Source organism: Acomys minous, assembly GCF_964271855.1.
Source record: "Acomys minous genome assembly, chromosome: 3".
In the NCBI taxonomy this organism is placed as follows: domain Eukaryota; kingdom Metazoa; phylum Chordata; class Mammalia; order Rodentia; family Muridae; genus Acomys; species Acomys minous.
In genome coordinates this window covers 124,974,333-124,998,706 of record NC_140485.1, presented here as the reverse complement: position 1 = coordinate 124,998,706, position 24,374 = coordinate 124,974,333, and the positions used below count along the sequence as shown (strand labels likewise).

At 45.2% G+C, this 24,374-nt stretch overlaps 1 protein-coding gene across 10 annotated transcripts in view; it reads left to right on the top strand.

Moving 5' to 3' along the window:
- Window positions 1-13,481: 13,481 nt before the first annotated feature.
- HIVEP2 (HIVEP zinc finger 2) overlaps window positions 13,482-24,374 on the top strand; it is a 189,206-nt gene continuing 178,313 nt past the window's right edge. For 3 of the 10 annotated variants that reach the window (XM_084777029.1, XM_084777026.1, XM_084777038.1), the window contains exon 1: window positions 13,482-13,891. The gene's annotated coding sequence lies outside the window, so the exon portion shown is untranslated. The other 7 variants (XM_084777039.1, XM_084777032.1, XM_084777036.1 and 4 more) reach the window with 4 other exon arrangements.

The following is a 24,374-nucleotide window of genomic DNA, read 5'->3' as shown; positions in this document are numbered from 1 at the left end:
CTTTTAATCCCAGCACTAGGGAAGCAGAGGCAGGTGGATCTCTGTGATTCAGGGGTCAGCCTGGCCTACAAAGCGAGTCCAGGACAGTCAAGGCAACACAGAGAAACCCTGTCTGGAAAAACCAAAACCAAAACCCAAAACTGGCCTGCCCAATAGCTGTCCTTGCCTCCACCTCCTGATTTGCTCTCTCGGTGACCTCCCAGGACCTTTCCTCCCTCCAGCTACCTAGGCCCAGCCACACTGGCCTCTCAGTTCCTTCTAATGCTGAGCTGTTTCTGTCTTGAGCCTTTGCACTTTCTCTGAGGGCCTCTCTCCTTGCTCTTTGCCAGTCAGTTCTCAGCCCCATGCCAACTCTGCAGTTCCCACTGCTACTGCTCACATCCTGTACTGTTCCAAAAACGTATCTTGTGCCTTTTGATGACATTGTTTGTTCTTGCCATTTTTCATCATCTGAAACTGTCTGGTTTACTTATTCTGGTTTCCTCGTAGACCCCAGTGTCTTTCTCTGCCTTGTTCTCCCCTTCACCTCTAGCCGTTAAACAATATCCAGTGTGTGGCATTCGAAACTAAGTATACACATCCGTTTACTCAAAAGTCAACCTATGGAGGTAGAAGTTAGAATACAGATGACTTTGGGGAAAATTGACAGGGAAAGGGCATAGAAGGCATCCTGGAGTGTTGAAAGTATTCATCATTTTCATCAGGATAATTAATGGTCATATGAAAACACACATATGCAAAAGTAATTTAGTTGTACACTTCTGGCTTGTCAGAACTTGGCACACTACAGACTCCTTTGCCAATTAGTCAAAGGATGATCTCCCCAAATAACATTTGGGGAAAACTTTTCACACCTGATGCCCAGGTCAGGCCTCTCTACATGCTTTTTAGAGAATCCTTGATTGTTGGAAACTCACCACTGTCTGCAGAGGAATTTTAATTCAGAACATGGCTGCTCTGGCAAGAGATCAATGCCAAGACCTCCTGGTCTGTGTGATCTGGCTGGAATACAGAGACACTTTTAACGCAGGGGACAGAGGCAAGCAGATCTGAGTCCAAGGCCAGCCTGGAATAGAGCAAGCTTCAGGTAAAGAGTAGTTTAGTGATTGTTGGTACATGCCTTTAATCCCAAACAGTAAAGGCAAAGTTAATTTGTGGTAGAAAGCACCCATGTTTGAAAGTGATGTCTAATTCAGTGGCTGAATAAGTGACAAGCCAAAAGATTTGGCAGAATAGGATACACTCATCTCTCATTAGAAGAGAGAGAAAAGGGAAGCTACTTAAAGGGCAGGGGGGCGGGGGGAGGCAGTTTTACCAGGGCAGTTAATAGAGAGATGGGTTGCAGAGAGGGAGAACTCAGGTGAAGACTGAGTGAGCCAGAGAATGAGAAGGAGCCTGAAGATTAGAAAGTATTGCTGGAGTTAGTTTGAGGCCAAGGAGAACAATTTGGGTGAGAGAAAAATCAGATTGTATAAGTCAGCTGGGAGAGGAGTTTGAGCCAGAACAGCTTAGTTGAACCAGCCAGACCAGAGCTCAGTTAGAACAAGAAGGGTGAGCTTATTAAGCAGTAAGTCTCAGCAGCTGAAAACATTCTAGGCCTAGGTTAGATTGTACAGAGGTTAGAAGCTTCCAGGACTAGGCCTTGGCTAGCAGACAGAGGCTGTAATCCTCTGAGACAACAACTGAAACAGGCGAATAAAAGTTCCTTTTACAGTTGTCTTAAAGGACCAAGCAAAACAAAGCTGGTCCCCAAGGATGCATACTGCTTCTTTTATGAGGGCCTGCTTTGAGTGTGGCTCTAACTGTATTAGGTAAGGTTTTATTTCACGGGGTGAGCCTCACACGTTTCAGGGGCAGTACCATGGCGAATATACAGAACCCTGAAAAAAAAGATAAGAATGGAGGATTAAAATACAAATTATGAGCTGGGCATAGTGGCATATACTTTTAATCACAGCACTTGGGAGTCAGAGGCAGGCCGACCTCTGTGAGTTCAGAGTTCTAGGCCAGCCTGGTTTACATAGTGAGTTCCAGGACAGCCAGAGTTACATAGTCAGATCCTGTCTTTAACAAAACAAAACAAAAATTCAAAGTATTTATTTAATATGGGGTATCATCAACACATCTGCTAGTTGAAGATTCTACGTCTCATTGAGAAGTGATTAGAGAGGAAAAAATTTGAGGACACTTCCTGGGTGTGAACTATATTAGTTTTTTGAAATGAAAAGTTTTGATATATTCATATATATGAATATATACACATGTACATATATGAATTATATATGAATATGTATACAACCAGAAAGGACATACTGAGTAAGTAGATCCTTAATTGTAAATATGCCTTTAAAAGATTTGCAATAAATGCTTCTAGTACTGAGCTAGCATGTGAAAACAACCAAGAGCTATCTCATCTATGTAAGTTGATTTTTTCAACTGCAGGGAAATCTTATCTCAGGGTACAAAGTGTTTTTTTTTTTTTTACAAATTTGTTTTTTAATCTCATGAAATCTTTCTAAACAGAACATGAATTTCCTTTTTGTTTTTGTTTTTTATTTATTTTTTGTTTGTTTCTGAGACAGGGTTTCTTGCTTTACCCTTGGCTGTCCTGGACTTTCTTTATAGACCAGGCTGGCCTCCAACTCACAGAGATCTGCCTGCCTCTGCCTCTGCCTCCCGAGTGCTGGGATGACAGATGTGTGCCACCGCACCCGGCCGAATTTCCTCTCTTCAGTATACAAAATGTATTGCTCTGGTACACTGAGATTTCCAAGTTTGGGTTCATGATCCACAGTGATGGGCACAGGGAAGGGGTTACAGGTGTTGCTGTCACTATCCTGGTAACTCCTGACTGCGTGTGTCTGCCCCTCTTCACTTTCTTCACATCTGCACAATGTTAACAGCCCTCTTTTTGTTGGGCATGTCCCTCTGGGTCAGAGTAATACTTACACCGCCACTTCTTCCCTGGATGAAGTGCTTTTCATTTTCTATCATAGTCTACATTAAGTTTCTAGCTAAGAGCATGTATTACTGCAAAGCTCAGTGGATTATCATTTAACCCCACCTCCTCCTCCTAATTCAGGGTTCAGAGCGATACAAAACAGCTTCTAGCTCATCAGAAAGCAGACCAACAGAAAGCCTAAAAGTAAATGAAGTCATTTTTATCAGAAATCCTGAAATAGTAAGTAAAAACAAAAGACTTAATTGGTAAAAACAACAGCAATAGCAACAACAAACAACAAACAAAACAAATGAATGAAACAAAACAAAACAAAACAAAAACACAGTACCATGCCATATCATGAAAAACAACTTCATCTCTGAGAAGGTAGCATATTGAATTCTTACTGCACTGCCTTGAGCCCAAATCTCTGCCTTCTGATCCATACTTATTCCCAACCACTCCATAAGTACCAATTTCTTTGAAACTGGGTATTTCTGGTGGATTGAACAGGAATGGCTCCCATAGGCTCACTCATGTGTTTGAATACTTGGCTCACAGGGAGTGTAACTAGTAAGAGGTTTGGCCTTGTTGGGGGAAGTGTGTCGCTGGAGGCAGGATTTGAGGATTTATCAGCTCAAGTATGGCCAGCATAACACAGTCTCCTTCTGCTGCCTGCAGACCAAGCCCTGGAACTCTCAGCTTCTTCTCCGGCACCATGTCTGCCTCATGCCGCCATCTCCCATCATGGTGATAATGAACTGATCCTCTAAAACTGTAAGCCAACCCAAAGAAATGCTTTCCAAGAGTTGCTGTGGTCATGGTGTCTCTTCCCAGTAACAGAAACCTAACTAAGACAGTATCCACGCTTTTCGATGAGAAGAGCTTGGAGGATCCAGAAGGCTAGCTATCTCACCTATGTTCTCATTTCTCTCTGATTTCTTTTTCTGAGTCTGTTCCTAGCAGTTCAGATTTTATAATTTCCTTATTGGGAATTCCTAACCTCCATGTTATCCAGATTAGAAGGTGGAAGTCTAACTCAGGCTCATTGCTGGTACCAATATCCTGATAATGCAGCCATCTTGCTCTTGCCTAGGAAGCCTGGATCCTCATCATTGCTCCATCCATCCACAGGTCCTGAGCAAAGGCGTTCTAAAAGACTGGATTTACTAACTGTGATAGCTAATCCTGTTTGTCAACTTGTCTATGGCTGGGTAAGATAAGATTGGGCACCTTTAGGGTAGTGTGGTTGTAGACTTGATTACATCTTGAATCATCTAAAACCCAAGGAGCTGGGAGAGCTTGGGAGGAATGCTCTTGACTGGATTGTTTGACCTTTCAAGACTCACCCTAGATCTGGGCCACTCCTTCTGGTGGCAGTCCATACAAGAGGACAGAGAAGAAGGACAAAGAGGAGGAGAGGAGCAGGAGGAGAAGAGGAAGGGGAAGAAGGAGGAGGAGGAGGAGGAAGAGAAGGAGAAGGAGAAGGAGAAGAAGAAGAATAATTTTGCTTTTTTCCTGTTTGACCTCACTCTCTGGTAAGCTCATCTCTCCTGCTGATGAAGCATTCCATTGCTGGTATTAGAACCTAGATCTTTAGGATTCCAGGAGCTTTGTAGGAATCCTCTAGGATCAGATAGGGACTGCTGAGGCATCCAGTCTCATGGACTGAATAGCTATCATATTCACAGTTTTCCCATCCAGATGAATTGGTTTACGTCATAAACTAGCTGTTTCTCTGGAAAAGCAATCTAAGAAAATCTCATTGATGCTTATGTTGAAGAGATTGCATTGCCTAAATTCCAAGAACTCTTTTTTTTTTCTTTTTATTTTCAGACAGAGACTAACAAAGTTGCAGGGACCTGCCTCAATGTAATCTGTAGATGACTATAGTTTTGAACTCAAAGTCCTTGTACTGAGGCCTCCCACATACCTGGGAGTACAGGCCCTGATACAAGCTCAGCTTCTAAGCAAGCGTTTGGCACAGCACAAGCCTGTGATACTAACACACTGGTGATAGAGACAGGCTCTCATTAAGTGTGAGACCAGCCTGTGTTGTACAGAGACCAAACTCCTGTCTCAAGAAAGATAAATATAAGCGTAGGATGTTATGGGATCAACATTTGTAATTAGCTTGTAAGGGAAGGTTTCTATAGAACAAAACATCAGTTCAATCAGGGACTACTGAAAGCATGAATCTTAGCCACAACTGATTCTGAAGCTGTTAAGAGTGTAGTAGAAAAGAGTTAATATCTAATTGTGTGTGTGTGTGTGTGTGTGTGTGTGTGTGTGTGTGTGTGCTGTTTCATAGTAGTTAATCCTAAACCACTAATATTTATCACAGGACTATGGTTTTTTTCCCCTAAACTTGACATTTTAGACATTAGTAATACTTTTAGTTGAATGGAAATCAATTTTATTTATTTTCCCCAGACTCAGGTAGTAAGCTGTGAGTGTGTCTGTGTGTCTGTCTGTGTGTCTGTCTATCTGTCTGTCTGTCTCTCTCTCTGTGTGTGTGTGTGCCTTAAGCATAATATTTATATGTTAGATTTACATAAAATGGTCATGTTAACTGTATGGTTCTCATATGGATGTGAGAAGAAAGATGAAGAGAAAAAAGAACAAGGAAAGGTGTTTAAAATTGTTTCATCTTTTGTAATCCAAGCTGACTGCTGGAACTGATTGTGGCCTCTGTGAGTAGTTATATGACGGACAGAGAATCCTTCGATGTCAGTTTTTTTAGAGTGTAGCACAAGTAGCACAAGTTTTTTTTCCTTTTATTGGAAATATTTTTTCACATACTATATCCTGATTATGGTTTCCCCTCCCCCTATTCCTCCCAGTACATCTACCTCCCATCTGGATACACCCTCCTTTCTGTCTCTCATTAGAAAACAAGTGTGGGGGGGAATGATAATATAGAAAACATAATATAATAATATGACAAAACAAAAACTAACAGCAGAGTTGGACAAGACAAATAAACAGAAGCAAAAGAGCCCAAGAGAAGACACAAGAAGCAGAGACCCTTCTTGTTCACACTCTCACAGAGCCCATAAAAGCGGCAGCCTTGAAGCCATAATACATCCACAGAGGACCTGGTACAGACCCGTTACAGGCCCTGTACCTCCGTCTCTTTAAGTTCATACTTTGATGACTTAGAGGGCCCTGCTTTTTTTATGATCTCCCTTCCCTCCAGCTCTTACACTCTTTTCTGCCTACTCCTCAGCAGGGCTACCTGAGCCCTGGAGGGAGGGATTTGATGGAGACATCCTTCTCGGGATCTGAGTGTCCCAAAGTCCCTCTTTCTCTACATAATGTCTCACTTGGATCTCTGTATTTGTTCCCATCTGCTACAGGAGGAATTTCTTTGATGATGGCTAAACAAAGCTATGAGTTTAGCATAATGTCATTTTATTGCTGGGTTTTATTTTTATATTCCAGAACAGTAGTATCTGCTTTTTTTTTTTTTTCTCTAGGTCCCTGGGCTATCTAGATTTGGGCACTTGGTCACCCAAGCAGTTTTGGGTATGGGTTTCCTCCTGCGGAGTGGGCCTTCAGTCAAGTCACGTAATGATTGCTTACCCCCACAAGCTTTGTGCCACTATTGCACTATCATATCATGCAGGCAGGACATCATTGTAGATCAAAGGGTTTGTGGCTGGGTTGGTGTTTACAATTCTCCTCTGGTAGTGTGCAGAGCACCTTCCTGCGTCAAGAAGTTAGCACATCGGGATGAAGGCTCTACGTAGGCACCAGCTCAACTTCTCTGTGTTTAATGTGTTGTGTAGCTGCTGTCTTCAGCAATGGGGCCTTGCTGTCAGTTTGTGGAGAGCAACGTATAGCCCAGGTTGTTTGGAAAAGACTGGGTTGTTTGGAGATTCCATGGGACCCTTTGGTCAATGGCTTAATTAGATGTCACCTGGTCCTGATCCTGAACTCTTCACTTCCTGGATTCACTAGGAGATATCCATTTGGGTGATCTGTCTCCTCCATTATTTAGTGACTTCATTCAGATTGCCTTCACATATGTATCTATTTTAGGAATCTTTTACTGTATTAGGTACCCACACTACCCCTCAAATGGCCTTTAATTCCAGCTGTCTCTCCCAGCATTCCCTCCTTGATTTCCCTCTTGCCTTTCTCCTGCCTTGATCCTCCTTTGCCCATTTTTCACTGCCAAGTTAACACAGCCGAACATCATCTGGGAATAGCGTCTCAGGTGAGGGCTTGCCTAGACCAGATTGGCCTGTGGTCTTGCCTGTGGGGGACTGTCTTACTGATTCAGGGCCTACCACTCTGTAAGTGGCACCAACCCATGGCAAGTGGTCCTTGGATATACAGAAAGACACTTAGACATGAACCTGCAAGTGAGTAAATGTTTTCCCATAGTTTCTTCTGCAAGCTGCTGCTTTAGTTCCTTCCCTGATGTACCTCCGTGATGGACGTATGACCCAAATAAGCTACCTTTCCGAAGCTGACTTGGGCCCACTCGTTTCACCACAGCTGCTAAAAGGAAACCAGAACTTGGTGGCTGCCCTTTCCATCCCTCCTTCTCTCAATGGCCTCCCCTGCATACCGTATATTTGTACAGATCAAGACTAACTTAAAAAAAAAAAAGCGAGACATCTTTTAGGCCGAACAAAAGATCCATTTGGTCATAAAGTATTAAATGGGACATAGGAAAATATGACCAAAAGAAGAGAGGGGTATTTTAGGCAGCCAGCCAACCCAGTTTCATCATATTCAATGTATAAAGGGTTGTCTCTCAAACTTTGATAGGAATTGGACTGATGTGAAGGTCTTATTCACCACAGGGCTTTCCAGACCCTAATCCAGGGGGCAACACAGACTTTTGATTAAACATATCAAGAGATGCTGTTGCATTTGAAAAGCACTTAGGGACAATCTAGGGCATGAAAGGACACACAGTTAGTTGAGTGTGGATATGTCCAGCCTGTCTTCTGAAGGCACGGGATAAGCACTTTAATATGGAGTCGCTTGGGAATTTGGGAGAAGGGCCATTTATGTTATTCTTTGGCAAGTAATTGATTCATGCACAGAGAGTTTGAGTGAGGCAAAATCTGAAAATACTGGAGTAGTTAGTTTGATAAAGAAAATTTTAAGTCAGCGCATGGCTCAGGTGGTGACAAGGTTATTATTAGATGCTTTCAGCCAGTTTATAATGAGAACTGGAAGCAAAAATGAGAGCCAGAAACATAGTTTTGTAATGAAAGTGAGAATAAAGTTAAGAGCTAAGGGTCATGTGGTTTCTGAAGAGATTAGCGCAAGTGCTGCGTGCACACACAAAGACACACAGACTCACCGAGACAATAGGGAAAAGACGTCCTTGAGGTACCTTAAGAATTGATCAGATGCCACCCAGGGCTGACTCAAAAATATTAAAAAGTCAGCTCACTTGATAATTTTCCCTTGAAAGGAGAGAGCCTTGGCGGTGCCCTGCTCGAACAGGGTCAGGCTGGGGCAGGCTAAAAGCTGTCTCCACTGGGCTCATTTCATCATGTCTAGTCCCCCAGGTGCTTAGAAGCTATTGCAGCTACGGCCAAAGGCGATCCAACGGATGGAATTGTCAGCAGACCTTGGTATACCCATGTGATGCCACTATAACAGAAAGAATGCAAGCGTTACAGGGTCATGAAGGCTTCCACCCTGATTTCAAAGGAAAGCCCCAGAGGCCGGACAACACGTGATAGGCTACTCTGCCCCATGAGAATAAAAGATGAAGCTGTAATGATGAAAGTGAATGGGGAACCCCAAAAAAGTTGTGGAGGACAAGATCATGGACTATCTATCAAGGACAAGAACAGGTAGCGAGTTGAGTCAGTCTAATATAAAAGTCACTTGGTTACAAAGCAGAGAGTTGGAGAATAGAGGTTACCTCAGGGGTTTGGGTCTCGTTTCATACCACAGCATGGCCAGTGTCTGGACACTGCTGTTTGTCCTGCTGGGTTTCAGTCTTGCCTAGGTCTGATCCTACCTTCCTGTTTTCTCAGTCTTCCTTTTTAAGGTGGGTGCATTTACTCTATCTTCAAGTATGTGATGTTCTTTTCTTTCTTTCTTTCTTTCTTTCTTTCTTTCTTTCTTTTTTAACTTTAGAGGCTCTTAGAGTTAAGAGTTTGTTGGTGAGTCTCATGGGAGACATTGAATTTGGACTTTCGAGCAAAGTATTGTACCTCTGGAGACTTTGGGGAATATTTTTTGGAGAGGCTAAACATCTTTTGCAGTATGAAATGGCCATGAACCTTGGGGCCCAGGGGTGGCATGTTCTTTTCTTAAGTCTGAAGTTCCATCTTCAGCTTACTAATTGAACACTTGTTCCCCAGACTGTTTGTGCTATTTGACAGGTGGTGTGGAAACCATAGGAGGCAGGAGGCTAGATGGCGGACACTTATCTCTGGAGGTTACATCTTGACGCTGCTCCTCTCTCCTTATCTTGGCAACATTTCTACTGCTGTGGTAATACACTACGACCAAGGCAACTTATGAAAGAAAAGGTGTAATTAGGAAGCGCAAAGGCACAGAAACAGGTGGCCACGGCCATACCTCCTAACGCTTTCCAAACATTACTTGAACTGAAGATCAAGTAGCCAAATATGTGAGCCCTATGCGGACCATTCTCACTCAAACCACCACAGGCCCCTTGCTGCTTCCTGTCCACCACAGGATGAATAGCTTCCTCCTTAGCATACTCTTGGAGGTGAGGATTTGACTCCAGGAGCCTCAGCTAGAAACCTGGCTGATTCTAGACACTTTCTGTACAACGTCCTCCTGGTGGTCAGGCTTTGTCCACTGTTAAAATAGGTCTTACTCACTAGAATGCCCTAAACGTCAACTGTGTTACCTGCTAGAAAAACCCAGAGCCGTGTACAACTTGTTCTTTGTTCCAACTTGTCCTAGAGGGAGAGAGATTCTTAGAGAAGTCTCTTCACTGGCTTCTCTCTCTCTCTCTCTCTCTCTCTCTCTCTCTCTCTCTCTCTCTCTCTCTCTCCATGCCTAAGCTTTTTTCCGTGAAGTCTACATACATTGCAGGTCTGGAAGCCTTCTGCTAGGGTTTCCTTTTTCCTGAAAACCTTCGTCCTCCAGATATCTGCCAGGCTAAACCATTCCTTTAAGCCCGGGTAGCAAGTTTCTTTCTCAGTGTTACTCTGACCCCAGTACCTGACACAGTGACAGGACTATCCCACTATCCCACATTACCTAGACTCATAATCTAGTTTTTTCATTTGTTTGTTTTGGCTTTCTCCCAGGATCTCTTTACCTTTCAAAGTCCCATACAGTTTGATCCTCATATTTAATCATACGCCCTACTTCTCCTCTTTCTTCTTACTAGAAGGCAAACTCCTTGAACTCATGGTTGTTTCATTTGCTCACTGATGGGTCAGAAGTTTCTCCAAGGACACAGCATGCGCGCAATAAGCGTGTTTTGAATGAAAGCAATTTTCTTGAGACAGGATGAAAATTTTAAGTGTGCCCAGATCCATTATTGTTTTAATTTCTTAATACCTCATAATCCAGGTTGCTAAAATCTCCTTTCCTTTGAAACTGAGAAGTGTTTAGAAGGAGTTGAGTGATGGAATGGAAGTTCTCTCTGGGTGCTCGGAAGGGTGCCCCAGCTGGGTCCCCTGCGCCTTACTTAGCCTCACATCCCATGGGGCTTTTCTCTGGGTAGCACACAAAGGAAGCTTTTCTGTTACTATACCATCTATCCTGTAAGCAACCAGATTTCCCCCGATAGTAAACAGCATGCATGGGACATACAATATGGGTTATAAGGGAGATTTACTTAGAAGGCACTGATGGTACAGCCATTCCAAGAGATGCGGAAACAGCAGGCCAGGCACATGAGACCTTCCAGGAGGAAGAGGCAGGAGCCCCAAAGTGCCTTTTAACCAGAGTCCCATGGGCATATGGCTCTGTGCATGTAGCTTGCACCCAGCAACTCTTGGGCATATTAGACAGGGAGCAATGACAGATGATAGATGTATTGAAAGACAGTGGGTGTTGGCTCCGTTCACATTTCACGGTTATTGGTGGTACACCTGCCGTAAAGCAGAACCATGGTTCTCTTCTTGGGCTAGGCATTCCTGCGGCTAACTTCCACCTCTCCCACAGGGTCACCTGTTAGCTTGCATTAGCATTAATACCTGTTTTTCACATCTCTTCTACTCAGTGCCAACTGTCCTCCTTGAAGATTGATAATTTACAAGATAATCACTTAAAAACTGTCAAAGATTGATGAGGGGCAACGTTTTCAGGGGTGAAAGCTATCCTTTGGTGTTAGCTTCAAACCTTCATAATTGTTTATATAGTTAAAGTACTTACTTCAACTACCCATTAATCTGAGTGTAGTAACAGGCACAACATACTACCTTATTTAGCCTTTTAAAGAACAGTTAAGTTTTCAACTAACATTCACTCCACTGAAGCAAATGTTGCCTGCTACTTTATTTGCTCAGTTTCTGAGTGCTTGGGCAGCTGCTGTGTTTTGTTTGCTGAAGGGAAATTGGATTCTTAAAGAAACTGAGTAATCGTCTCTATTAAGCAATTAAATAAAATGGGCTTTGGGCACATTTAGGAGGTGGGCTTGAAAGTGAAAAAAAAATGAAAATCACATTTTGATTTGAAATGGATATTTTAAAATGTACATGTAAAAGAAAATGATGCTTGATTTGTTTTCCTATTAAGGCTTTCCAGTTAAGACAAAAGGGGCTGAGTATCAAGGAACTTATACAATGAAAAGAGAAGCTGCTTAATGAAAGCAGGCCCTGAATTTAATTGAGATCCATCTAAAAAAAAAAAGTGAAGTTTTTCTCCATTTCTCCAGATTTTCTTCTCCCAAAAATGATTTAAAATGTATTACCGTTTTATTTTGTAGAGTCGCTCTACACAGCAATGCTGTCACAACATGAGGATTCTCACAATACTGTTTATAGGTTAAAAGCAAAACCAAAACCAAACCCAAACCGAAACCAAAGGCGTTAGTCTCTAACTCATTAAAGAGGCGGCCCTTCCTTTTTAATATATTCATTTTTTAATGGGAAGGGTAGCTGTTTTCCCCCCTATGTCTTGAACATTTGATAAGTGCAAAATCTGAGACTGGAGACGCAAAACATCCCATAGTTATTTGTGATATACCTGCTTTAAAAGCAGAACCACAGTTCCAGTCTCTGGCCCGGAATTCCAGAGGCTAATTTCCACCCCTCCCACGGAGTCACCTGCTCCGGGGGAACCCCGGCCAGAAAGCCGGGTCGCACCGGGTCACATCTTGTGCGTCTCTTGTTTACTCCGCCCCGGGCTGGGCGGCGGCGCGGACAAGGGGTGGAGAGAGGGTGCTACGGCCCTGGGGCGCTCCGGGACGCTTGGTTCCGATTGCCAGAACAAAGCAGCTTGGGTACCTGGGGGTGCTTAGCGCGAGGTCGGGCTTCGCATTGAGCCCATCCGGAGGAGGCGCTCCGGGCACCGGCGCCGCCCAGAAGCCTGTGTCTGCGCTCCGGCGCAGTGACCTCCTGGGAACCACCCTCGAGGGTGCACATGAGTCCACACACGCTGGGTAACGGCCCGAGGGAGCCCCGGTGTCCCCCGGGTGTTGCCGGGCTGGGGAGGAAGCCAGAGTCCCGGCCCCTACTCGCTTGGGATTCCCTCCGCCTAACCCCCCCACCGCCCCGCCCAGTTCTCCCAGGGCTGGGTGTGATTTCAGTCCCTACCAAGGAAACAGAAGCGCACAGCTGGAGGTGGCAGCTCGCCCCCTTTCCCCTTGCGGCCCCCCAGGAAGCCGGCAGCTGCTCCCCGCGCCGCTGCCTTGGTCCATTTGAATACCCGGACGAGGGCGGGTGGCTTCCTGAGCAGGGTGCACCCGGGGCGCCCTGGGGAGTGACCCCGGGGAAAGCAATTGGGGCGCTTGGAGCGCGTGAAAACTTCGTGCTTCCGCTGGGGCACGGAAAATGCTAGTAAAACACTTTGAGAGTTCCAGGGGCTGAGGCGTAATTTTGTTTTTCCTCAATTGATAACAAAATCGTGAATACAGCCGGGAGTGAAGAGGCGAGAGATTACTGGTACTCGGGCAAAATGTGATCGGGCCACAGAGATCACCTAATTCCGTTTCTTAGGAAGGCAAGGAACCGGTACGTGGGAAGGGGGTGGGGTGGGAAGGGAATGGGCACGAAGGAGGTTTCCACACCCTAGTAGGAAATTCGCAGACTGCTCCAGACGCCCCAGTGTTTCTGCGTGGCAAGCTGATGCCTGCTCTCAGGGGAGATCCGTGCTCCGAGTGAAGGGAGCGCGGCCGCGACCTTCCCTCCCCGAGTGCCACCACCGGGGCTAGTCCGGGTCGCAGGGCGCACCGCACTTCCTTCGCCCCGCTGGCCGGCTCCAGACTGGTTTTTCTGGTTCAGCCTCCCTCCCAGGGACGCGCTGGGGGATCCGATGACGTCGCTGGCTGAGTCTCTCCCTCTTCCTCCCTCCCTCCGCCTCCTCCCCCCTCCCGCCCTCGCCGCGCACTCCTCCTAGTAACTTCTGTTCGGGGAGGCGCTGCCAGGAATAACCCGGTGCGTCCACAGCCCGGAGGGGAGGCGGCCGCTGCGGCTCCCGCACGCCGACGAACTGCGGCCCGGGCCCCGCGGCTCAAGCCACAGCCTGGCGGCCCCGGCCCCTGCCCTGGCTCCATCTGCTTACGGTGTCCGAAAATAAATAAATATATAAATAAAGACGAGAGGAGCCTGGGCTGGCGGTGGGGATCGCCTCCCTCCCTCTTCCCTCCCTCCGCGCCCGCCCTCCCTCTGTCCTTAAGGAAATGCTACCAGACACCCCCCACCAGACACGCTCAGCCTGGGCGAGGAGCGGCCGCGGCAGCAAGAACAAGGGCATCGGGGGGCTTTCCCCTCCTCCTCCTCTCCCTCCTCTTCCTCCTCCAGCACAGCGGTGACTTTACAGGTGAGCGGCCGCCGTGGCTGCGAGGAACCCCCCAACGCCCGCCGCGTCGTGCCCTCCTTCGGCCGCTGTCACCCGGACTGCCGGGAGCTGACAGCCGCCCGAGGGGCTCGCGGCCGGGAGGCTGGCGGCCGGCGGGAGGCGGGCTGGAGGTGAGGGGGTGGAGAGCTGGAGAGCGGGGCGCCGCCGTGCGCTGTCTCTCCCCGGTGGAGGAGGGTCTCCGCAAAAAGAAAAAGAAAAAGAAAAAGAAAAGAGAGGGAGAGGGAGAGAGAGACATCTTCGGTGACTGTGGCACAAGTATTTGCCAAGTTGAGTCTTGGACATTGAAGCTTGCAGGGAGCCCGAGCAACTTGAAAGGTCTCCTGGCAGGGTAGCAGCCTCCCTCCACGCCTCGACTCTTGGGTACTGGGTGCAGCCCGGGGGTGCGTGGAGGGCGCACCGGCCACTGGCAGAGCAGAGCGGCGGGAATCTAGGTCCCTTCTCGGCTCGGTAAGTGGCCTCGGCGCTGTGTTTTTCCTGCCAGCTCCAGAGATCGAGCTTGTTTCACTTTACCCTGAAATCGCCGTCGCCCAACTCCATCGCCCCCTCCGCTGCGCGCGCTCCCGGCCGGTTTCCCGGTGGCCCAGGGGTGAGGGTCGGAGGGGGCGGGGATGGGGGAGACCTCGGCGAGGGGGGTCGGGCGCGTTGGGAAATGCGGGGAATACCCTGGCTGAGGATCTATGCAGATGAGGGGAGGCTGCTTTGCGTAATGTCCTGGGGGGGGGGAGGGGGCCGCGCGGGAGCGCTGGAGGCAGGAATGTGCCTGGTTACTAATGAGGGACGTGCACCGGCGCGCACCGCCCGGCCACCGCTGCGGCTGCCGCGGCTGGCGGCCCGTTTGTCAGGTAGCGGGGGAGGGGGCGCGGCGCGGGGCCGGGGGTGGCGCGGGCGAGCGAGCGGGCGGGCGGACGGCAAGGGCCGGGCCGCCGGCCTGCGGCCGAGCGAGCGCAGTGGAGGCACTGGCTGTGGGCATTTCGGTGACTCCTTTCTCCTCCCGAGCGAGGAAGGAAGAAAGGAGAGAAGGAAGGAAGGAAGGAAGCGAAGGAAGCGAAGAAGGAGGGGACTGTCTCCATGGAAGGTTCAGGCGGAGGCGTCCTCGCCTTGCGGGTGCACCGGCCGCAGAGCGGCTCTAGCCGCCGCCGGCTAGCCCCGGGCGCGTGGAGACGGGTGGGGGCAGATTGCATGCTTGTTTGTGCTTCTGGTCGGGGGATCGGGAAGAAACATGTGTGTTTGGGCTGTGCACCGTGAGGAGCTGGGTCTGCGCCTTTATGTCTGTTCCCTGAAGTGGGTGGAACGTTGGCCCGTTCCGGGAATGTTCCATGACGTGGTGCAGCCACAGGAAGGGGGTTAACGAGGGGCTCTCTGCCGCGGCGGCTCTGCTGGCTGCTATCAAAGCAGATGTGCTGCTGCCGCCGCACCTCTCACCTCTCTTTACCCCCAACCCCCCCTCCTCTCCCTTCTGTGCGTCTGGTACTGGTAGGGCTAAGACAGGAAAACATAGCTCAGTGTGTGCGTTTGTATGTACGTGTGCGTTTATATGTGTGTGTGGTGGGGGTGATGTGCGTGTGTGGTGTCTGTCGTATTTGGTGGGGGAACGACTCCAGATCTGCCCTGCCATCCCAGCTGTTATCACAGATCGGTGCGCGTTATACGCATGTGCCTCCCGCGTCCTGTCCCTCTTACATAACACATCCAGTGCAGCAGAGGACTGGAGAAAATGCGACCCCCAACCCTCCAAGCTCACTCTGTGTGGAGGCTAGAAGGTCGGAGAGAGTCTTTGGATGTTGTGCCTCAGCGATGCAGCTCCCAGAGGAGAAGAGACCTAGGGGAGGGAGGGTTTCTTGTACTGGTTCCTCACTCGCCTACTTGAAAGCATCTAAGTGCAAAGGACTGCAGGAACTAGTTCTCTGAATGCGAAAGCTTTTGACTGTCATCAGCGAGGGAAGGAAAGGAAAGTGGGTGCTCTTACTCCGGAGATGGAGAGAAAAGAGTCTTAATAGAGACCCACTGTAGTGTGATTGGGCTGGGGGCTAGCATGGAGGCGCAACCAGAGGAATCTCTTGATGATCGGTTACACTGCAAACCCCAGGACACCTGTAATGGTTTAGAATTCACACAGGAAGCTGTGTGTGCAACTGACATTGCAAAACCCTTATGCTCTGCACAGTTATTTAGGCCTAAAATGAACACATAGAGTCTTGCTTCCGGTATTTTCATTATAATAGAAAAATTGAACTGATTTTTTTTCCTCCTTCCTTTTCTGCCATTTTAAAAGTAACTCAATTTATTTAAAAAAATTATATTGGTACATTCTTCCACTCCCAACGCCAGGCTTTAGTAATTCATAGGAGGACTTGTTTTTTATTTTTCTCTCAGTTCAGAGTCCTTGTCAAGGGCTATTGATTTTTTTCTTTTCAGCACAGTTGTCGCTTTTGCGTGAATAACCAGACCCAGAAATTACTTGAAATATTAATAAGATTCATAGTAATTAAATTGGTAGTCATCTGTCCTTCTAGAAAAAGGGCCATCGAACTTTATTAGACACATTTTCTCTAGCGATAGTGATAATACTTGTCCTTCAGCAAACCAGGCTCTTTTAAATATGTGTATATACTATGACATACATATATGTGTTAGGATTTGCAAGTGCGCGTTTGCTTATAAGTCTTATAGACCATATGAAGATACAATTTTGCCAGTTTCCCAAGAGGACTGTATAATGACTATGTCGGGTTTGAGTATGTCCAGCAGTTTATGAAAACAGGAATGCTTTTCATGCGAGTAAGGTGGAAATCATTTTTTTTATTACTAAGAGAAAATTCTGGTGGATCCCTAAGAAGGCATGGCGCCAGATTACAGCTGCATTTTTATTCTGAGTGGGAAGGAGTTGTCTATCCACATGACTGCGCGCTGCAAGTGCCATAATCTCTTTGACCACTAGGTTTGAAATGGGCGGTATATTTATTCCTCCTGTGCTGTATCACAGAGCTGAATCTTTGGGGGAATTTTCTGAGAGAGCTTGTTGCCTTGAGAATAGGAGTAGAGCACAGGTTCGCTTATTGGCATCTGTAGTGTGTCTCAGTGATTGTGTTTTATCAGATTGACTGTTAGCAACAACTAACTGCATCTCAAGTTGTTTAAGATTAAATTGCTGAAAATTGGTTTACAGACAGTTGGGGGAATAGTAGCATATTAAAGCATTAACATATTTAGAATGTACTGCCTGCACACTGTAAATATAAGATACCTTATATTTTAAAACTGGTTAGATCCTGGGGGTGTGTTTCAAAAAATAGTATTAATGTAGATAAAACATTTCTGCAGTGCGTATCAGAATAATTTATTTTGAGTAACATACCACATAAGTACATGGTCCTCGATGACGACACTGGAAGGCTAGATAGCAGAATCTCTTGATCAGCTCCCTTTCCACGGGATGCGTTTACAAATCTTGTTACCATGAAACAAAACAGGAGACAACATACATGCAGGCGTGCCTTGGAGAATGGTGGTACGTGTGTCGGCTTGAAGTTTTGGCACTGTGACATTATTCAGAAACCAGGTTGACTGCCTGCCTTATGCTTATTCCTGTAAAATGATGAAATTATTTTTTATACTTTGGCAGTATTGTTTTTTTAAGATGGGAAGGACTTCATTTCAGCCACAACAAATAATAAGTCGGCTATCTGTGTTTCTTTGCAGTTCCTGACTTAGTGTCAGCAGTTAGCAGAAGTTCATTTGAGGGTTCCAACATAAGAAAGATTGGTAGAAAATATTTGGCACGGTGAAAGTGTATTGGATGCGAAATAATGGAAACCTCTGGTGTGGTGACTGTTGTATTAAGAGGAAAGTGGCTCACATCAACCCCATAGATGGCTGTGCCTCTAAGGGTTGCTATTCTCCTGTGGCTAAAGTACAGGTTTCCCATGTTAGTTCACACAGGCATGGGGAGAAGCTTCTCCTACGTTAACTCCCGCTTCATCAGTCCTGTAGGTGAAGCCGCCCTTCTGTATGCCTCTCTTGGAACATTTCAGCGGTAGACTTGGCCATTTATGAAGTTTCCTGTGAATTCACTCTGAGTTCACATTAACTGTTGTGACTTTTAGGGTAGTATCAGAGAGTGGAGCAGAGGAAGTTGGCTAACTCAGCTTCAGGGTGTTCGGGTTTCTTATGGAACCTCAAGCCATCCTGGGTAGGTGGGTTTGCTATAATCGCCGGAGGTCTTCAATAATACTAAGTAAATACTTTGGTTGTGAAACTGTGAGTGGGCATAGAGTAATAAAAACAGCAGGGAGACTTGATGGTCACATACTTGTACCTGTTTGAAGGCAAATGTCTGAGAAATAGTATTACTTTATTTGTCTCTGCTGTCACAGTGGAGTAGTGCGTGCGCCCTTTTTTTGCAAGTTATGGTAAAACCTATTGAGCTTGAAAATCAGGGTTTGCAAAAGGTCTTGGATACCTTTAGGTCCTTTGGAAAAGTATTGTAGCATTTAATTATCGTGATGTAAATCCAAAACTTCGCAAAGAGGATGTGTGTGTTGCCCTGTGCAATTGTGGCTTTTCTGAGATGAGCCAGCACTAGAGTGACGTAGGCCTTTACTAGCTACGTGTTTACATTAGACCACAACCAGAACTACTTGATATTTCATCCACCATTGGTCTGGACCAAAGATCTGGTCATCCTATCATGACCCATCATTTGAGGGATCAGCTCTGACAGGTGATCCATTTTCTGAGGTAATCTGTAAGTTTAGTTTTCCTTTTAGCTTAAAGCAGGGTGCAAACCGCTTAGACACGGAGAGGAAAAGAAAAGATGAAAACGATGCTTCTGTCCCCGAGGCAGAAAGCAGGTAGTGTCTCATCACTGTTGGTTCATAGGATGGTTGATTGCAGGGGCAGGAATACTTAGGACCATGTTTTTTTTTTTTTTAATTTTTTAACTCTCCACTCATAATCTTAGCTGTCATTTCAGAATACCATGACAGATGTTCTCTCATCAGGCTGATTATTTAGTCATTGTATTGTGTAAGCAATTCCTACGAGTTGGGCCTTTGTTAGCCACTAAAACATAATGATAGGTCAAATCAGAAAGGGAGTAAGTGGACAGACATTAGTCACTTGGTGAATTTATCTGTAAGACAGAATTTGTTTTCAGTGCTATAGGAGATATAAAGAGGTTTATATCATCCTGCACTAGGAGCTGAGAGTCAAGTAAAGAAAAATGGATGAGGAAGTGTTGAATGAACAGTGCAATTTTCAGGAGGGTGGGGGATCTCCATGTGCGCTGGGGCTGGAGGGCTGATAACAAGAGAGAAGTGATAACAAGATAAGGCTAGACCTTGAGGGTCAGGCCTCGGAGGCAGGTTGACTACATAAGTGATTATCCAACCAGGCATAAGGGAGGCCTGCTCTTAGCAAATCAGGCCATGCTAGAAGATGGCTGTGGAAAGTGAGTTTCCTGAGACTGGATGGAAATGTGTAATAGACATCTCCTTCTTTATAGTGCTTTTTTTTTTTAACCAATTGGTTCTCACCCCCTTTACATTTTTAGTGGCACTGAATGAGCTGACTTCAGTTTGTACTTGTGTTTGTAGTCATAAGGAATTTAAATTTCAAAAATACTTACCTGGGGATCTAGTAAACTGAATTGGCCAGTATCATTGATGCAATTGGTGGATAATTACCAAGTTGGAGTTTGATTGTTTGTTTTGTTTTCTTTAAAAAAAAAACAACAACAGGGTCTTTGTGTTAAATAACCAATTAATTTTTGGAGTCATTAATGTAACTGGACCTATGTATTTCTCAACAACTACTGAAGGATGAAACTTGCAATTCTCTAGAAAACATATTTACGTGACTGCAAATATCAGGATTTAATTTCATACAATTATGAGTTAGAGTAATAGGGTGTGGATGGAAAAGAACAGGAAGGAAAGGCTTGTGAGGATAGCTTTCCTTTCCTTTTTCCATGGATCACTTTGTTAAATTACTCTTCCCTCACATCTATAATGTTGGACATGTGAGTGGCAGTCCAAGCTTGGACTCTACAGACAAGACTCAACTGCAAGCCAACAGGGAAATTATCTCCAACTTCAAGATTTTTTTTTCTTTTCTTACAATCTTGTGATGTATCGTCTACCAGTAGACCTTATTATTTATATAGAGTTAAAGCTTCCAAGGCCCGGTCGAATATAAGGGGAAGCTTCCGGCTTCCTAAACTGGAAAGAACTGAAGGTCTATGCAGGAAAGGGGCGATATGGAACTGGAGCTTTGAGGGCCAAATAAAGGAAGTGACTGGTATGGTGGGGCAGAATGGTGGTACCAGGGAGGGGGAAGGGCCAGGAGAGCTTGGAAAGGTTGTAGATCCCCTAGGACAGTTAGAACGGTGTGGAGGAAGCTGGGATGCACTTGAGTATTGAGGCAGAGAAACGATGCTATGAATTGTGTTATTTTAGAAAGGCTATAGAGGTCTTGGTGGTAAGGAATTGGTCAGAATGCCATAACATATATTCATATTCTTTCCCCCCCTCTCATACACACACACACACACACACACACACACACACACACACACACACACACACACTATGGAAGCTGACTGTTGAAAATGCCATAACATCTAGTATGGAGGCTGACTCTGTTGTGTGACAGTGAGACTTTTTTTGGTCTTTGTCTTAATATTACCTTGACATGCAGTAAATAAACAAATGACTAAAATAGTTTATTAACCATTAATTGCTTACGCAGGCTGAGCAGCATTTTTAAGGGTGGTATGTCGTTATAATTTTAAGCAACTCTACAAAGTTGTAGAGAAAGCTGACCATCAACTACTAGTGTATAAAAGTGCTCATAGTTAAAATCATACAACATTCATAATTTGGGGTGGATTCATTGGATAGCTATTATAGAACATGTTTTTAAGTTGGTAACCAGTTTGTATCTAAGTCATGATAGCGTTGGACAGTGAGTTTAATGTTCAAAATGCAAAGCTTCATTTGGCAAAAGAAAGCAGATCATGGGAGGTTTTATTTGCATTGGGGAAGACCCACGTGATGTTAAAAGCCTAGCAAAAACCTGGGGCTTTGGCGTCCAGGCTTTCAGTAAATGTGGACACACCCTCATTTGTAGTAACTTAAGGTTCTGTAAGTATACATGCCTGCCCTCACACAACCATATAAAGCACCATAGAAAATCATATGTGTTCAGCGAGAGAGAAACTACCGATAGTTACAAAATAGCACTGTGAATTCTTACCTCGTTAGGAACAGAAAATATTTATTTTAAGTTAGAGGTATCGTCTGATTCCATGTAAGGAAGATTATTGAAAAGGTAATTTAAATTCTAAGTAGCTTAGTGCTCCAAAATGGGAGATTCGTTTGAAACTATGCTTTTATTTCTTTTGGAAGCCAGACAACTAGTTTAATAGTGTACATATGAAGCGCTAATTTGCCTTGTTAATTGGATGCAATTAAATTGAGGTTATTTTATACTTCTTAATTGTCTGAAAATTACATGTGTTGCCATGCCTGTGTAATGGGAGGCAAGAGCCAGGAAAGGTATAGCAAGAGTGCAGTGTGAGAGGACTGAAGGCCTGGCTCTGTGTCGGCAGTGAACGTTCTGTGACAGCCTGGAAGCCAGTCACCCCAGCTCTCTGGACTGCATTTGGAAACGAAAGAGATTGGAACAGATGGCTTCTAGAACCCTCTTCCAAAGCATATTCTATCAGTTTGAAATTCTACTTTGTCGTTACAGGGGATGCAGTGTCATTTTATTCTGCAGTTATGGTATAACTCGAATGAACACACCACTTAAAAAACAAATTGGCACAGGGACAATTTAGCAAATAAGTTAAGAGGAAGGTATTGGAAGTTTAAAGAACCCTTGGCCTATGACAGGGCCCACAGCAGGCACTACGCCCCACTTGGGAGCTCACCACCACCCCGAGAAGATTTGGAGTATTATCTCTGTGTTGCAAGTAAAGGAACTGAGTCATTAGTGGAGCAAGGTCTGAACTCCAGGCCAAACCGTGCCAAACCATGGTATGCAATTGTTCACGCTAAGACTCTTTCAAAAATTAAAAAAAAAAATTAGACTAACCATTTTTACCACCAAGTACATGTCTATGGGAATGCACCAGGCAGGTGAAGTGGGTATCCCTATGGGCCAGGAGCCTGGGTTTGAAATCAGAACAAAGGGAATGTACCTGGTGAATTCCAGTTTGGGGTTGGTGGTGTTAAAACTTACCCAACTGCCCCGAGGATATGAAAGGAGGGAATATCTGTTGTAGGGTCACCGTGACACTTGCTGTGGGGACATGGGCTCTGATCCCTGTGAGCTTGGTACCGGGCAGCTGTGATGCTTTTTGAGGGAGGGATTGCCCTGAAATAAAAACACAAAAGAACTCCAGTTGCTGTGACAGTGAAATATTCCTGAAATATTTTCAAATGGTCCGTTAAACTCTTGATTGAAGTGGTTTAGAAAACAATGTCATAATGTACAAGGCTTCAACAGTTAACAAACGGAAGCACCAATTAAGATCTTGGATATTTCTCATTCAGCCCCGGCAGTGTGCTGTACCAGTGAAGTGAACTGAATTCGCTGCTGTGGGAAGGTTTCGGTTTAAAAATAGCCCTTGGTGCCTGAATTACCCAACTTGAACTTTTGCCTAAGTCTCAATAGCCAGGGAAGCATTGTTCAGCCCTGAGGCCTTGGGTCCACTTAAGAGACACCATAGGGGCATTTTGGGGAATGCTGATTTTAAAATGGTTTCCTTATTAATTCAGCAAATATTGGTGATCTGAGAAAGATGGTGGTGCAGACATAGAGGCATCTCCAGTGAACAAAATAGTAAAAAGAGAGTCCTGGCCCTTAGGGACTTTGCATTTTATTTAGTACATGGATTTAGAAATATTTGCTGGCAAATTCAGTTACTATGATATGCTTTTTCAAGGTGTTCAAAAATTCCTAGTTATATAATGAGTCTCTTAGTCCTAATGGGATTTAAAGAAACAATGAAAAATACTTAAGTCACTACTGAAATATTTAAATATGTGCATTTACACACATATATGTAAACACATATATACACATATGAATATATATGCATAACACTATTTTTAAGTTTTCTTTCAGAGTTGAGGCTGTATGTAGCACAGCATGCATCAAACGCATAATTTCATCCCAAAAAGAAAAGAAAGAAAACAAACAAAGAAGGGATTCAGTAGTATGTAAAACTTCAGTGCTACCAGGCCCTGGCAGGGGAATGAAACACCATCTTTTATTTTCAAATGACAGATCACATTGTATTATAAAATGCCTTTATGAGTGTGCTGACATAAAGATTATATTTGGAACTTATATTTTAATCTTATTTAAATAAGTAACATTTTTAGTAGATTAGGCTGGCTACCACTTCCACTAAAGCATGCCGACCTCCAGTGTGTGACGCTGGGCACATGGTATAGATTAGATTTGCCGGGTTTCCAGAAGCGACCTTTGAAAGAAAATTTATCTCTCTGCTGCTTTGGGTATGCATACAGCCAAGTGAAGGATCCTTAAACGGACCAACATCTTGACTAGACTCATTCTCAATGGTCAGTTCACCAGCATGCTTTCCACCAAGTGTGTCTGGCTGTTTTCTGGTTTATTCTATGTTCTCTACTTACAAAGACCTCTTGAAGGCATGGTCTGACTTTCCTGCTTGCTTTCACCGGGCCATGGTTGAGAAAGAGACTTAATGGTTAAATTGAGATTCTTGTATATCGAGAGTTAGTTTTCTGTGCCCATTTTTCTGTTCAGGAGACTGAGAAAGAGCTGTGTGAAGGAGCTCTTGCTCACAGACTGGGAATATAAGGAAGTTTCTTGGTCAGCCAACTTGGATAAATCCAGTGCAAAGCAGGGAGTATATGCCTCCCCCCCCCCCCACCACTTACCCTTGCCCCATGGAGGCCAAGTGAAAAGGAGGAGGGTAGAATTGGAGTGAAACTTTGCCCCGTCTTACAAAGCTGGTGATGAAATTCTCCGTCTTGGGCACTGGGCAGTGTCCCAGGGGACAGTCCTGATGGCCAGCCCAACACTTTGTAGATAGGTCATGGGGAGTTCAGCTTCTAATTGCCCGTGGAGCAATGATCAAACTTTGTTTCTTGCTTCCCTTGAGTCTTACATATGGGTTAGTCTCCATTCCTTTAAGCAAGGAAGAAGACAAGGTAATAAACATTCGGTTTATTTTCATGTCATTAGCCACGTATCAAAGTTTATTCTAGAAATATAGAACTCCTGGGATAAAATGAGGATTTCAGATGCCAGCTCTACTCTTCTGAGGATGTGCTCATTAAACTTTATGCTAGGGCTGGAGGAGCCACCAGAATGGGTGACTCTAAACCCTGACCCCAGCACTTCATTCCTTGCCTCATTATTGATTTTCAAAATGACTCAGGCCAAGTGA